At 47.8% G+C, this 15,731-nt stretch overlaps 1 protein-coding gene across 2 annotated transcripts in view; it reads left to right on the top strand.

Annotated features, from left to right (window-relative positions):
• Window positions 1–15,731, top strand: part of CD247 (CD247 molecule) — a 69,818-nt gene that overhangs the window by 4,535 nt on the left and 49,552 nt on the right. The window lies entirely within an intron of this gene.

Here is a 15,731-nt window from a genome sequence, read left to right as displayed (position 1 = left end):
TTTATTTATTCGACAGAGATAGAGACAGCCAGCGAGAGAGGGAACACAAGCAGGGGGAGTGGGAGAGGAAGAAGCAGGCTCATAGCAGAGGAGCCTGATGTGGGGCTCGATCCCATAATGCCGGGATCACGCCCTGAGCCCAAGGCAGACGCTTAACCGCTGTGCCACCCAGGCGCCCCTCATTTGAGGTATTTTAATAAAAATATCAAAAACTCATTTGAAGAAGTTATACATTGTTTAAATCCATAATCGTACAAGCTCACCCAATAACTTTTCATTTTTACTTCTTTGTGTTCCATTCCAATATTTTTTATAAGTGTATATTTATCTTTATGTAGTTGCCATCATAAAAACATTTCCGTGTGCTGTTTTCTCTTAGTAATCCATCGTGAGCATTTTCTATGCTTAGCCTGCACGATTGTTTTTAATTACTCTGTAAATTTCCATAGTTTATGCATCGTATTTTCCTACTTCCTTATCGTTGGACATTTGGGCTATTTCTGATTTTTGTTATTATAGCTAATCCTGCAAGAAAATCTTTACATACGTAGCTTCTCAAATTTCTTTTGAGTTATGTCCTTGGGCTAATGTCTCCAGGATTGACCATGAAAAGATTAGGTTAAAGTCAAAGAACATTTCGCAGGCTACTTTAGGCTTCTGTTGAAAACAACCGTCGAGGAAAGAGAATTTTTTCCTAACTCTCCGGCCATCGGCAATGGCTTCGGTCTTCTCTAGAGCAGCAACATGGGGAGGGAAAGAGAGGGCCATGGAGCTAGAAAGATCTGGAGTCAAGCGGTGGTTCCTCCCCAGCCTTTCACTGAGCGGAGCTGCCGGCCCTCAGAGCCCGTGCTTCCTCTGTAAGATGGCGGCAGTGATGTCTGCCTGCTGCCCAGTGCGGTGGAACAGAAATGCCTCTCAGAAGTGCAACATGCAAAAGGTACTCGAAAAGCAGTAGCCAATACCATGTGGGCCTGAGTCTCCCAATCTGTGAGAGAGACAGACGTCATTTTCCCAAAGCAATAGCTGGAAACCCTGGTACTAATATGTTTCTTTTTCTTCGTTGCTAAATTGTCATGCAAACTTGGGCAGACAGCTCTCTCAGGGCTTTGGTTTCTCATCTGCGAGATGAGAAAGGAGAGAGTTGAACATCCCTTTCACCTATAAAATGAATGGCATGCGTTCTTGAAATTACAAAGTTTTTAAGAACACTTACTTCTCAGCTTCCCCCCACCCCCACTCCTGGTATTGGCTTACAGAATTAGGAAACTAAATTTCATGATTCCCTGCAGCTCCAAGTACTTTTTTTAATCTGGACTTCCACCTTATCATAATATTTTTAACTCTCTAGCGGGAGCCTCTGTTGTAAAAAATCCAAGGACGAAGTCCAGCATTTCCTGGCTTGTCCCTTATGCTCGTGCATTGACGGCAGATTTATCGGGGACCACCCAAGGACTTCTTCGTTGGTTAAGGACTGACTTGAAGAGAAAGCAGATTGCTGTCTGAAGCAGCCAGATTTGCAGCAGGGGAAATGTTAGGAGTGTCCACTGTCCACTTGGCTTGCCTCTTATGATTTGTGTTTCTCAGCAACTAATTTTCAGGCTCAAGGGGAAAAAAATAAATAGAAAGCATTAGAACAAGGACAGGCAGGATCCTTGCCCCGTCTAGACCGTCGGTCTCTTAACACAGTCCGACCCGTATATTTACAAAGTGCCTTCCTGAGCTTTCACTTACTTGCTTCTCATCTCCAGCCTACAGCAGGCGGCAGATAAAGGGGTAGGATTCTCTTTTCATAAACAAAGAAAGTGAGGCTCAGAAGTTTGATGACTTGCCAAGAGTAGATCCAGGCCCCAAACACAGTTTCTCTGATCCCTTGTTCAGGGTATACATTCTCGAATGTTCTGTACAGCCTCTCTCCCAGGTCCTTGCTGGTTGATTTGCCATGTCATACCCCCGGTGACGGAGCTCTGAGGCAGACTTCTGAAGGTATTGCCTTCAGTAAGCACTTACTACTATTTCTCTCTCAATTTTTAAAGAAATAGTTATTTTGATGCTGACTATCCTCATGTCCCACGAGTTTTTCTGCTGCGTGTGACATGTTTGGCTGTTAATATGGAATTATGTTTTTCTCTGGCATGTTACTATAATTCTGAACTCACATTTCCCACAAATCTGCGAAAATCCATTTTATCTGTTTTACTCTTAATAAATACATGTATTTTAGAGCTTGTCTTGGGAGGGATGGCCTTCTGCGTGCAATCAACCCGTTTCCGTGTGAGTCCTGTCTCCACCACTGCCCTCCCTGTATGTGAAAATCAAATGCGTAAATTAAAATTAAATTAAATCCTATTTGAGAGGTTTTGATTCTAAGTAATAGCCTGTCATTGGCTTTCTTGATAAGAATGTACTTTCATACAGTGCATAAGGCTTTGTATGTGTGGGGTTTTCTCAAGGAAAGTTGGTCCTCTTCTCACGGAGTTTCCATTTTCGCGAAGAGGGTGGACAAACGTGGCTATTCACCACAGACTGAGTTGAGATTTGTTTTTTGGTTTTTTGTTTTTACAAAATCCTCAAGGAGTGGGAGGACTGCCTTTGAAGGACAAATGTCTGAAATCAGTTTTCAATTATTTTTGCCAGATCTTAGGCTTGCATCTGCTTGATCCGAGCTCAGGGAGGGCAAGCCCTTTTGCTGTTGACTGGCACAAAACACGCCAAGATACAAAATCTGATGTAGAGCAAAATATGTGAAGCATTAAAGAATCAACGAGGTGGATATCTGTTACCTTCCTACAGTGGTCTGGGAGGAGGGCTGGGGAGAGGAGGGCTCAGGAGCTTCTGCAGGGCATTTATAGGGCACTGGGCGAGCAGTGCATTGCCTTTGCAAACCTTGGGGTTGGAGAGGACAACCCAGAATGTAAGCCGCCACCACCGTTTAGGACATGACAAATTCCTCCTTCTCTCTATTGCTGTAGATACTAGAAGCTCAGCTGTGCACGTCTGTGTTTCCCCAGGTCCCCTCCATGGGATACTGTCCTGGTTCTAAGACATAATGTGAACGACAGCCCTGAGTTAGAACTGTCCTTTCATCATGTGGGCTGGGAGGGACGATGGAGAATTGGAGGGAAGAGGTGTTACAGGGGAAAGAATAGAAAAGACAACCTGGGGTTGGGGTGGAGGTTGCAACGTGCTTCCACAGGAGGCAGAATGGCCAGAGCCACCTGCTCCAGGGAGAAGGCAGCTGAGCCAAGTGTTTGTGTATGTGTTCTGGTGTGTTACAGTGTGTACGTGTACATGCATTGGTGCCCAGTGTTCACACACTGCTGTGCCTACTGCATGCACGTGCTCGTCTGTACGCTGGTGGACATGTCTTGCGTCTGCAGATACATGTTTTTGTGTGCGGCAATGAGTGGTTTTGTGTATTTAAGAGAAGGTCAGCGGCAGCAGGACAGCTCTGAAGAAGGAAGGGCAAACGTCGATTGAACTCACAGCTGGCAACCTGGGGAGGTGACCAGTAGGGCTGAGATGTCACTGAGCACATTCTAGGGATTCTGGGCAGAAGGGAGACAAGAAAACTTCTGTTCAAAGTAGAATCTCTGGGATCCTGGAGAGGTAGGGGTGGCCTCCTTATAGATGCAGAATATCCAGGTCCCCCAACTTCCCTCAGGACTTTCCCATCTCCCAAGGAAGCCTGCTGTCTTTCCTTCACTCTACCTTTCTTCCTCCCGGCTCTCTCTACTAAGAATGCTGGCTCTACCTCACAGCCGCCTGTAGAAATCCTGTCTGCCCCCTTACAATCAAGCCCAGATGTGTGTGGCTCTCCTGGGCCCACTGTTAACAGTGTTATCAGCATTAAGGTGACAAAAGAAGGTGGAAAATGTGTTGTTCTTAGAACTCAGAATTAAAAACCCAACACAAATAGGTCCTACGGTGAGCCTTTCTCATAGTGGAAGCCCAGAACACAAATAGTTTCAGGAGCACTTACCATCAGCAGAAAATGTCATCAGTTCTCCAAATTCTCACCAACTCTTTCCACAGTGGCCGTCTAATGAGTTCTGACGAAAAGAGTCAAAATGCATGTGATGCTTTTATTTCTGCCCTGAGAATAGAATGGCAAGCAATCCAATAAGGTGGTTTTTGATGACCTACTTTGGCCATCGAGACTTGGTATTGCCAGACCAATAGTTTTTTTTTTAATATCCAATTATTCAAACCATCTGGTCAGCTACTGGACACAGCAGCGAGTAAATACTAACCAAACACCTCTCACGCACCCCAAGTCAAACAAACAATCCTGCAGATGGTTGGCCAAGCGGCCCGTTGACGAGGCCAGTATCTTGGAGATGCACGTTGAGTGATTGATAGCCTATAAGTAAAACAAAGCTTCCCTGTTCCTGTAGGTCATGTTCTCAGGTTTTATGGAAAAGTCTTAATTTGCCTACAGGCTTGCTTCTTTATGGTCTGGCCTAATTTTCATCATTTTGTGAGCCTGTGCTAATTTCCATGCTGAGTTTAGTAGCAAAAGAGGCATATATCTGGAGATACCACCCAGGACTATTTTGAGTTAGGCCAGAGAGCTCCAGAAATTCCCCCCTTTGATTTCCTCAGATTAGAGAGAAATCTTTGTCTTTTCTCCCACTTAGGTATCAACGCTTCAAAGCTCAGACCTATATAAAATACACAAATGCTTTCTGGACAAAATGAATCTTGTCCGTTTTCTTTGGATTTTAGTGGGAACAATAAAGATTGAGCTACAAAAGGTTGGCAAAGAGGATTATTCTTTTTCTTTCTATTAAGTGTAGAGGCTTCAAAAGAACAGCTCAGAAAGTCAAATAATTGTATCCGCTGCCGCTCACCCATCCATCTCCCTGCTGACCTGGTCTGTGAAATCCCGTTTAAAAACTTGGCCAGCTCTCACCTGCCCATTGCAAATTCTGTATTGTTAAATGTCCCCATACATAATTCCACAAGGGAGGCTGCTATAAAGCAAATTCCTTCCGTTTCAACAGAGCACCTTGTCAAGGATAGCTCTTTGGGGTGAGGGGAGGAGTGCCTCTAATTTTCAAAGCTTTGTAATCTCATCTTGGAGAGGGAGCTACTTGAAAACCAGAAATGGGTTGTGAATAAAGTTATAATCACAAACTCCTGCAATCTAAAGGGATCAGCAGGGAGGACATGGAAGGGAAGATTTAGAGAACAATTTTTTATCTTCATGGCTATTTCTTGATTTCATTGGTTTGGAAAAAACACATCTGTTAGCTTCTAGCTATGGCTCTAAACACAAGGTCTCAGACTTGAAGCAGATCTAATCCCTGGTTTGCTTTCAGACCGTAGCTTCCTCAGAAAATTCCTGTCAGCCATTTTGAAGAGCACAAAATGGCTCCTCTGTGCCAAAGGATAAAGAGAGGATTTGGCTATTTAAGCATTTTTAATTTGAGGGTTGAACATTTTCTAGCAGCATTCAAGCTGGGAGTGATTTCAATTTAAAAAAAAAGAAGAAATCTAACTTCCAAATTGGCCAGTCATCTCAAATTCAGTACAGAGTGATCACCCAAGAAAGACAGTATTGTGCTCCTGGGTCCTCTCTAGGGTGTCCTCTCTATGGTCCCGGATGCTCCTCCGGCCAGCTTCCTTCAAACCCCTGGTCTTTCTCCATCAGGTCTGACCCTGTGTCACCACCTCTCTCTCTTACCACCTGCATTCCCTCTCTTGAATGTTTAAAAAATCGGAGAGAATACACAAGTCACACATAATAGGATTTTGAATTATGCAAATTCGAAAGAATGCACTACAAAAAACTAATGTTTCAATTTATGGGCACTATTAAAAATAAGGTGACTCTAATTTGACACTTACACCTGTGAGAAATTAATTTTACTAAGTCGCCGAGAATCCACCTCTCACTTTGTGGAACTACCTTGCTATCAGAAGTGGCTTGTGATCGTGTCCTGATTAGGTCAGAGTGGGAGTCGGGAGGCTGCCAGTGAACTTTACCTTCAGCGACAAGAAGAGTACATGGAGACTCTCCGGGAGGATTTTCTGTGACCACGGTGGGGCTGGCCTGATGTGGCTGAATCACAGGATCTTGGAGCTGGGGAGAGCGATATCTTCAAGTTCCACTTCCAGATTTTACCAGGGAGGAAATGCTCGCCCAAGAAACCGATAAACCAGCTGAATGTCACATAGCAAGCAAGTGGCGGAGTCAGTATTTGAACCAAGGACTTTTGGATTCTTGCATTGGCTTTCAGTCCTCTGGGCCAGCAGGTCGCCCAGCTGTCAGTAAATGGTGCTTCCTGGGCTGGCCCCTGGGGTCTTAGGTGCCTAGGAATAGGCATGGCACGTCGGAATAGCAAACGCAAGAGAGCTCAGGTGGCTGGGTGCTGTTAGCTCAGCCTGCCCGTGAGACCCCGATGATGGCAAACTGGCCGCCTCCGTGAGCCGAAAATATAGTTGGGAGAGTGTTGTTGCATTGTTCAGTGATGTAAAGGATTAATTTTCTATTTATTTTATTTTTATTATTTTTAAAGATTTTATTTATTTATTTGAGAGAGACCCAGATAGCGACAGAGAGAGCATGAGCGGGGAGGAGAGGGAGAAGCAGGCTCCCCCAGAGCAGGGAGCCCAACCCGGGGCCTGATCCCAGGACCCTGGGCAGATGCTTAACCGACTGAGCCACCCAGGTGCCCCAGGATTTATTTTCTAATTTAGTTATTTTCATTTGTGTACATTTTCACTTACTGGATTTTTATAGAATGAACATACATGTTTAATCTTCTTAAAGAGAGACATGCCCGGATTTTCCTTTCAGTTGTTCACCTCCCTAGTGGGGGCAGCACTGATTCCTAGGACTTGGAAGGATTTCCCTTCCAGGGTTTTCTGTGATGCCATTTCACCTGGGATCCCCACCCTCCTGCCTGGCACCCCATTCAGGAGGGAAAAGTAAATGCCTTCGTGTGGATAATCAATGGCATCTCTGACTTCTCTGCTGAGATTGTCCAGGACCATGGTGACCACAAGGACAGTGGCCCACTGATCGAAGATTCTGGCAGCCAAACTTGCCTCTAATAGTGATACAGGGCGTCTGTTTGGTGCATCTAATTGGGCAGAAAAGATTAAAGCTAATGAGAAAAATTCAAGCCATTTTCCTATTAGCGAAGAGAGTGTGTTTCAACAATCTATTTCATTATCAGAGACATTATCAGCGATAGAGAGAAAATTCAGTGCATAGCCATGCCTTAATTCATCCTGAATGTATGTGAGCACGACGACCTGTCAGGTGCCGCATGAGATAAGTCCCGGCTGCTGTGCTCGGAGAACCCACACATTCCATGGCTGATGGATGTTAGGAAAGTGACAGAAGCTGCAGGCACAGCTCACACTCGTGGAGAGGAACTTGCTTCGTGTGTCGTTCATGTGTATTAGGTCAACTCATCTTGGAGCCCTCATTTTGCAGGTGGGGAACTGAAGCAGCGGTGCGTGGCTAGCACGGACCAGAGCTGTGCTTTGACCCCAGGCAGCCTGCCCCCACCACGAACCATGTTGCTTCTGGGCGGGGGCTAAAGCCTGACATTTCTCATGAAGTTCGGGGGGAGGGGCTGAGGTTTGTCTGCCTCGCGGAGAAGGGCGTTGCAAAGGACAGATCCGGTGGACGGAACACGATGTCCGCACCCGAGGAAACCAGCAAACGCCAGTGAGTGCGCTCAGTAGCTCCCCACTGCCATCCCGGGACCCTCACTCCCCACCCTCGGGGGTGGGTCCTGGGGAGGAGAGCCTGGGGCGTCTCCCAAGTTCTTTCTATGGTGGCTCAGTTTACTTGTTTTGAACACTGATTTCCACTCACCATGATGCGGCTCAGTGAGGAAAGGAGAGGCACGTGAACATCCGAGAAAGGCACGGGGAGGGGTCTTCGCCATCAGCATCACCAAGGGAAGGACACTTCCAGCTTAAGGCAGAAACATTCACTTCCAAGCTGGGTGACCATCAGGGCCCTGCTGAAATGGGTGTCACAGATGCAGAAGACGGGGTTGCCGAGCCAGCTCTGTCCCCTCCCCACCTCCGGAAAATGGAATAAGTATGTCAGAAGGGAGGGTGCCTCCCATCTCGGGAGCAGCGGGGTTGCCCTTTAGAAAAACATTGCCAGCACATTCTGCAATCTCGAAATGAATCTGAATGGTAATTCGAGCATCGGGCTTGTTCTGGATTTTAGACAGTTCTGCCTGCTCCCAAGTGTCCTCTTCCCTGCTCCAGCTCTGATGTGGGCTCAACTGGCAGGGGCACTGTGACAGCAGGAGAGGCCGAGGTGGCAGCTGGGGCCGGCCCCTCCCGCCACACGCGTGGTCTCCTGGGCTGTGGAGGGGAGAACAGACAGCTGGGTTTCCAGGTCACAGCTGCTGGGGGCCTCGGCTGTGAGGCGGGTGGTCCTGGTTTTGTTCTGAGTCAAGAAATCTTTCCGACCTTTCTCCTTGGGACGAGTCACCAGGAATTGGTCATGTCTTCCTGTAGCTTTCTTCAGTCGACGAGCATTTGAGAACCCGGATTAAGGGCCAGCCCCGACTTGCAAGGAAAGGCTATGTGAAGGTGTTTTAGTTAAGAGTAAATTTTCGTTCTAGTGAGACTTGTTTGTTCACTGCACAGGTGTATAGGCCGGGACTGGGGATGACCTTGATTTTCTCTGCTGTTGCAAGTGTGTGCGTGTGTGTGTGTGTGTGCACGTGTGAGAGAAAGAGGGGGTCAGGAGTGGGACTTAGGAGTCAGGGAAGGTACAGGAAGATATAGTAAAAGGATATTCAGGAGAAAAAAATATATACTCTCATGATTCCTTTTCTCCTTTTGTTACAAGGTGGAACATGGTCTTCCCTCACGTTGGGCGGGGTGGGGGGACTTGGTGTCAGACTTTTCTCCCTCCTTCTTGGTGGTCCTTAGACCCACCTCTGCTTTGAAGCCTTGGCAGCCCACCCCAGCCCGCAGCCATCCGGTCCTTCCTCAGCCCCCTGAGGCCCTCCCCGCCTGCCCACTCCACGGAGGGTGAAGAGCATGGGTTTGATGTCGCATTGCTGGGTTCAAACTCTATCTTCAGCACTTTTTAGCGGTGTGTCTTTGGGGCCCATAAAGGCTCTCTGGAACTGGCACTCGTCGTGTGTGATGTGGGTAAAAATATTTGCCTCAAAGGGGTTTTGTGAGGAGCGAACCCTGTAATGCATGAGAAGGGCTGGGCTTGGTGCCCAGGACCTCCGTGCCTGCTCCACGCCCGCTCATCAGACCATCGCACCGCACTCTCCTTGGCTGTGACTCGTGTCATCCTCTGACTCTTGTATTATCAGTTAGCTTCTCACGTGGTCCCGCTTGGCTTTCCCAGTGGATAGAGTCCTGAGGTGGGGATCCTGACGTTTGTTTCTCTGTGTTCCCTGTATGCCTCAAGGTGGGCTCCCCCGGATGAAACCCAGTGGCTAAGCAGCGGTTAGCAAACATTTTCTCCAAAGGACCAGAGAGTAAACATTTCAGGCTTTACAGGCCAGATGGTCTTTTTCACAACCCATCTACTCTGCGGGTGGAGCACGAAAGTGCCCAGGGACCGTCTGTAAGCCAACGAGCACGGTCCTGTTCCAACACAACTATTTACAAAACAAGAGCCTCGGGCCATACTTTGCCAACCTCTGTTACGGGCAATGATCAGAAGTCTGATGCTTGGGTCTAAACACCTTCTCTACCTCTTATGGCCAGTTTTCCATCTCTGGGCTTGAATGGAGACCCCATCAGGAAATGTCTGCCCACCTCTGCGTGTGCCCATCCTCTAGCATGGGGGGAGTGGTGGCCACAGCTGTGGGGGGTGGCCGGCTTCAGGGAGCGGCCAGCACAGGTGCCACGCTTAAAACAAAAGTGGCGCACACCTTCAAGGCCGATGCCCTCTCACCGAAGTGCAGTGGAAAACCTGGAGTGGTTCGGCTGTCCCGAGTGATAAAAGCTTTTGTTATTCTTCTCTGATTTGCTCTGTTCATGGAGAGTTTAGTCATAGAAGTTTCTATTCTCAGGAACTCACAGCACAGCACAAATGAGAGCTCATTCGTTCTCAAAATAATTCTCTGCATAACAACGCTTTACAGGCAAGAAAGGGGAGCAATTATGAGAAACCGTGTGTGTCAGAATCACTACGAGGGCTTTGAGATCATCAGATGAAAGTTCACTGGCGACACATGCATGGACCACTTCTCTAATTCACAGCAGAAGCTGGGTTGTAAGGGAAGGGTGGCATGGGCTTTTTCAAACTTTTTAATATCCCTTGAAATTGTGTTGATTTTGAAAGTGAAAATCCAGCATCTTGTCCGTTGAGGAAAGACAAAAGCAGATGAGAATTAAAGAGCGGTGAGAGTTTGGCTCAAAGTGGGAAGAGCTGCTGTAGGACAATAAAGCATAGGGTGATGTTGAGACTTCGTCACTTGGAAACCGGAAAGCTGTACCACAACTATTGTCCCAGCCTTCTTGTTGTAATGGGAGGTATTGTCCTCTCGGAAGCATGTCCTTTGGGACATGATTAAAATAAGCTGAATTCAATGTTTCATTTCATGCTATAGAGAGTATCCTTCCGGTGTGACGTAAGAAATAGGAGAATCACCCAAGAGAACCTAACATAGGCAGCGATCACGTGGGAAAATCAGATAGAGAGGATCCACGTGCCCCATGAAGGAGAAGCCTTCTGTACGTGCGTGATCGTCGTCATGCGAACGGTTAAATCACACTTTGTAGTTTTGCCAAGTGCTTTTCTGTAAGCTACTTTGTGAGAAATCCACAAGCGCTCCGGGATGTGCAGGCAGAGCCCCTTCCTACTGGTAGAGAAGCTAAAGCTTAGAGAAGATGGTTTGTTCAAGATCAGCTAGTGGTAGATTAGGAATTTGAAATCCATTCTTTGGGATCCAAACCCAGGCTCTCCTCCTACGAGTTGCACGTGGGTGGGTGATGTACGTACCTGTGGCCTGAACGGGTCGTGTGCAAGGGGGCAAGTAACCTAGGAGAGAAGAACACACACTACTAACATTTGCACACAAACTTCCATTATGACACATATTTTTCATTTTCTGTTTCTTTTCCTCCTAGAGGTTAAATTTTCCGTTCTTGATTTTAACCCAAAGAAACACTAAGTAAATTCCATGGACCACTCTTGAATAAGACGAACTGGAAAAAATACACAATGCCCACTGACTAGCCTAACAGGCTATGAACACCCTCGGTCACAGCTGACCCTACCGACAAATTCCCGGGAATAAAATAGCTGCTCTTTCTGATGTTGAATTAAGCTCCAGTTGCATCGAATCCCTTTGGATTGAGTGCTGGCAGCAGAGTTTCCCAACTTCTGCGCTATGACATTTGGGGTCAGACGAGTCTGTGCTGTGGGGGACTGTCTGTCCTGTGCTTGGTAGGGTGTTTAGCAGAATCCTGGACCTCTACCTACCAGATTCCCAGAGCACCTCCAAGTTGTGACAACCCAAAATGTCTTCAGACATTGCCAATATCCCTGGGGGCAAAATCTGCCCCTGGTTGAGACCCAGTGGCTGAAGTCATAATGTGTGTTTGTAACCACTCAGGGACGGGTTGGCTATGATGGACAATCCAATCTGACTTCACTTTGGCCATTAAGTTGACCAGCACAGGAGGCTAGCCGTTAATCCATTACTAATCCCTTTCCCACCGTTAGTTGAAATGATGGCTTCAGGGATGTCCTGTGAACATGGCTTTCTGGAATGGCTCTTCCCAAGGGGGACAGCCATAAAGCATGGAGAGATGTCCCTTGACATTGGGTGTTCACAGTTGGTAAGAGACTCCTTCATCTTCCACCTGCATTTCCCTCTAGATGGTGGATCGAGGGAGGTCAGTTTCAGTAGGAAATGGAAAGAGGAGAGATTTATGAATCTCTACACTGAAATTCTGGCTTTAACACTACTTAGCTATGTGACTTTAGGCGAGTGACTCAACCTCTCTGAAACTATCTTCTCCTTTATAAAACAAAGATAACTCCACCTACCTTGAAGAGTAGCTGGGAGAATTGGAGATAATGTGTGTAAAGGGCCCAGATAAAGCCAGGCACATAGCAGCAGTGTAATAAATGTTTTCTGTTACTCTAAATTAAAAAAACGAATGCCTGAATGATAGGTTCAAGTGCCAAATGGAGTTCCTGAGGCACCTCCGTGGGGACACCAGACGCCATGCGTGTCTGCAGCGGACCCTGAAGCAGGTGCTCTCCCCGGCCCCTCGAGGCCCTCGGCACCTGGCCTCGCCCCGATGTCCCTGCTCCTCTGGCTCTTGGGGGACCTGAGCATTCCAAAATGAAGGATTGGGAAGATTCATGTAGAAAGATGCCAAAGCACTGTCAGCTTAGCAGCTAATCTATCTTGGGGTGTGACCAACCCAAGTGCGGGGCCACCGAGTGATGAGTGTGAACAGAAGGGAGGATGGGAAGGCAGCTCTTTGAGGGCAGCACGAAAGCTGCTACCCTTGGCAAGGGCTGGAGGAGAGGCTAGAGGACAGCGGGGATGGCAGAGAGCTGCACAGGCCAGGACACCCCAAGGCTAAGCTGCTGGCACCTGTCGCCCGTCTGCAGCGGGGTCTCAACTAGGCACCAAGTGGAAAGGGCCAGGTCCTCAGTAGAGTATTAGGCCAGGACAGCCCTGGGTAAAATGACGAAGAAGGCTTTTCTGGCACCATCTCTCTTCCCCTTCCGCATGATAGAACCTCTGCTTGGTAAAGGATCTCCTAGGTCCCAATCTCTATCTCGCTGAGAAAGGAGGTGGCCGTGCGGAAGCCGTGGGCTGAACCAGCCAGATGCTGCAGGTGAAGTCAGGTCATGGATGGAGGTGGGCACCCCTTAAACAGGGGGAGTTTGTGATTCTAGACCTACAACCAGGACTGGCCCTCAGCCCAGTGCTCCCGCTATGCTGGGCTCCCTCGCTCAGCCCCACGTCTTATTTTAATTCCAAGTTCCAGAATAACAGGTATTCAAAGAGATCAGGATTGTTTCCAAAACAAATACCAGCAACACTTAAAATCTTTCTGTCTTTATTTATTTCACGCTGCTCCTAAAAGTAGCAATTTACCACCAAGAGCGGTCCCCCTGCCCTAGAAGACTAAAGAAAATGAGAAATAAGCAAAACACGACCTGGAAGTCAGCCATTTCACTGCTTATTCCTAATTAAAGTTGGATGGATTTAATTTTCTGCTTTTAGAACCTGAAACACACACACTTTATTATTATTATTTTTTAAAACATATACACTTTAAAAGAAAAACATTTTTCATTTTCTAATGTTTACATGGTCAAAGCTTACTTACTATAGAAAGCTTGGAAAATATGGAAAAGAACAAAGAAAAAACAAAAATCATTTCTAACAAATTTGCCTCCAAGACTTATTAGTATGTTGGTGACTATCCTTCGAGCTTTGACTATGTGCACTTAGTTTTGTAACCGTGTTTTTCACTGCGCCATAAATCATGGCCATCTTTCCCTGCTGTTAAATATTTCTCTCCATCAATTTTAGTGCCTATAGCATGTCACATTTTATTCTGCCACCGCCTACTGTCAGACGTGTAGATGGCTTCCCATTTTGACACATTATGAACAGCGCTGCTATGGACACTCCTTGTGCATTTATTGGTGTCCACGGTTGGGGTTATTTCCTTGGAATAAATCCTTGGCAGTGAGGTCTTGCCTCCCTGCCAATGCCCCTGCTCCCTGGGGCCACCTGTGGTGCCTTCGTGGGCCCACACTTTACACGCTCTGTCTTCTCCGTGAACTTCCTGAATTCCATCTGATGGAGGTCTCACGTGAGACGTGGCACATACCACACCCCTCCTGGCTGCTCCCAGAGCATGGAGCTCGTGACCATTTGCGGTCATGGTGGTCAAGACCAAGAATGGCATCTTTCTTCCTGGGCATTTGTGATGGTGACTGAGGGCCGCAGTGGACACAGTGCTCTCGTGCAAAAACAGCTCACAGGAAATGTAGAGAGGTCGTTTAGAAACAGTCCCCCGTATCTCAATCTTCCAACCAGTTTGATCCTTGTTTAGACTCTTAATCTTGCCCAAGAGTATCCCTGGTTGTGCTTTCTCTTCTCCCACCCTGTGTCCACCTCTCAGCCCCACTCAGGAAGCCCCGCGTGTCCGCTGGCCTGGTTAAGTTCTCTCTCACCCCCAAGCTCCAGCTGCCTCCTCCCAGACCCCTTCTTCCTACTCCCTGCTCTGCTCTATGGAGGGAGGCAGACCCTCCCCAGGATGGAACAGGCTTCCAAGGAATGCATAACCTTATCACTTGAGGATTCAGTGGTGAGCTTTTGAGCAGCGCCTTAGCCAGGCGGACCCCAGTGCTAACCACGGGAGGAGGGCTGGGGGTGGCGCGCGGGGCTCCTGTGGTTCTGCTTCAGCATCCACAGTCCCAACTAGGCTCAGCACTCGGACAGTGGGAGGTGACCTCAAGACCATCAAGTCCAAGCTCTTCCCCACATAGCTATCACTCAACAGAGCCTTGGGCGGGTGGAAATCCAGATGGTCGGGAACACTTACGTGATGAACAACTCACCACTCACCTACTTTCTGCCTTATTCCCTAATTCTTGCCACGTAAGACAAAAGCAAAACCCACCGTTAGTGCGATCTTAGGTTTTAGCATGATCGCTCTAGCAGCTGGGCTGGAATTTACTGAGCGGGATTGAGGACAGAAGTATTACTTAAATAGTGTTATTTGTTCAACAAATATTTATCGAGCTCCTCTGCCCCAAATGCGGAGCTAGGTGATGAGGATACACGAGGGAGCAAGCTCTCCTCCCTCCCGTAGGTCCGTATCACAACTGTCCCCGCTTCTGTCGTCTAATGAGCCTTTAGCCAGCGTTGCATTCTAGGCCGGGCACACCTCATCTGTTATTGCAATTATGCCTCCCAAAAACCCGTGACACAAAAGCCCCCGATATGCCCATCTTACAGATGGAGAAACTTAGGCTCAGAGAGCCCACACAGCTAGCAACTGGCCAACCTGGATCTAACCAGGAACTGTCCCACTCCAAGCCTGCCATCTGAGCCTCTATGTTGTGCATGGAAACTTTTTCTCACACTGGACTTCGCAAGTCTCTCTAAAGCAGCATGAGAAGTCCACTGAGATCTTTCAGGTGGCCGCCTGGGCCCCAGTCCTCCTCTCTTCCTGTGTCTGAATGGAGGGTCCCCCACACGATGTGGGGACCCAAGAACCAAGCAGGCGAGAACAGAGTTCCAGCCCCACTGGGGCAAGCCATTCGCCCTCTCTGGACCCCAGACTTCTTTGCCCTGGACTAGGTCTCTAACCTTCCTTCTAGCTCTAGAATCCGATGAATACAAGATCTCATGTGATCACTGCCTTGCCCTTCACATTTGATTTTTGATGAGACCTTCACACTCAACTCTCATTGCCTTAATAAACATTTCTCTGTACCCAGCCTCCTAGGAGATACAAAGTGCAGGGCAAGGCTCCTGTCCTCCAAGGAACACACGATTCATGATCTTGTCCGATCCTTATAACAATCCAGGGACGCGGGCGATGCAGAGTCACAGTGCAAGGTAAAACCAAGGCAACGCAACGAGACCACCACACCTGTGACTAGTGCTTATCCCAGCCACTCCCTCCCACCCTTTTGCTCATCTGACCCTCCCAGCAGACCTGAGACGTGAACAGGGTGAGGAAAGCACTCCCATGTCACAGGTGGGCGGGCTGCATGATTTCTCCACTGT

This window comes from Ursus maritimus, unplaced genomic scaffold, assembly GCF_017311325.1.
Source record: "Ursus maritimus isolate PB19 unplaced genomic scaffold, ASM1731132v1 scaffold_2, whole genome shotgun sequence".
In the NCBI taxonomy this organism is placed as follows: domain Eukaryota; kingdom Metazoa; phylum Chordata; class Mammalia; order Carnivora; family Ursidae; genus Ursus; species Ursus maritimus.
This window is presented reverse-complemented; position numbering and strand designations above follow the sequence as displayed.